Consider the following 878-nt stretch of genomic DNA (forward strand, 5'->3'; position numbering starts at 1 on the left):
GTGTCTGCAAGATCAACTTGGTATAGATGAGGAAGTTCCTGTTACTGTCTGTTACTGTGTCTGCTAGTTCAACATGGTATAGATGAGGAGGTTCCTGTTACTGTCTGTTACTGTGTCTGCTAGATCAACATGGTATAGATGAGGAAGTTCCTGTTACTGTGTCTGCTAGATCAACACGGTATAGATGAGGAAGTTCCTGTTACTGTCTGTTACTGTGTCTGCTAGATCAACATGGTATAGATGAGGAAGTTCCTGTTACAGTGTCTGCTAGATCAACATAGTATAGATGAGGAAGTTCCTGTTACTGTGTCTGCTAGTTCAACATGGTATAGATGAGGAGGTTCCTGTTACTGTCTGTTACTGTGTCTGCTAGATCAACATGGTATAGATGAGGAAGTTCCTGTTACTGTGTCTGCTAGATCAACACGGTATAGATGAGGAAGTTCCTGTTACTGTCTGTTACTGTGTCTGCTAGATCAACATGGTATAGATGAGGATGTTCCTGTTACTGTGTCTGCTAGAACAACATAGTACAGATGAGGAAGTTCCTGTTACTGTGTCTGCTAGATCAACATAGTATAGATGAGGAAGTTCCTGTTACTGTGTCTGCTCGATCAACACGGTATAGATGAGGAAGTTCCTGTTACTGTGTCTGCTCGATCAACATGGTATAGATGAGGAAGTTCCTGTTACTGTGTCTGCTAGATCAACATGGTATAGATGAGGAAGTTCCTGTTACTGTGTCTGCTAGATCAACATGGTATAGATGAGGAAGTTCCTGTTACTGTCTGTTACTGTGTCTGCTAGATCAACATGGTATAGATGAGGAAGTTCCTGTTACTGTGTCTGCTAGATCAACACGGTATAGATGAGGAAGG

Source organism: Salmo salar, unplaced genomic scaffold (assembly GCF_905237065.1).
Source record: "Salmo salar unplaced genomic scaffold, Ssal_v3.1, whole genome shotgun sequence".
NCBI classification, from domain to species: Eukaryota; Metazoa; Chordata; class Actinopteri; order Salmoniformes; family Salmonidae; genus Salmo; species Salmo salar.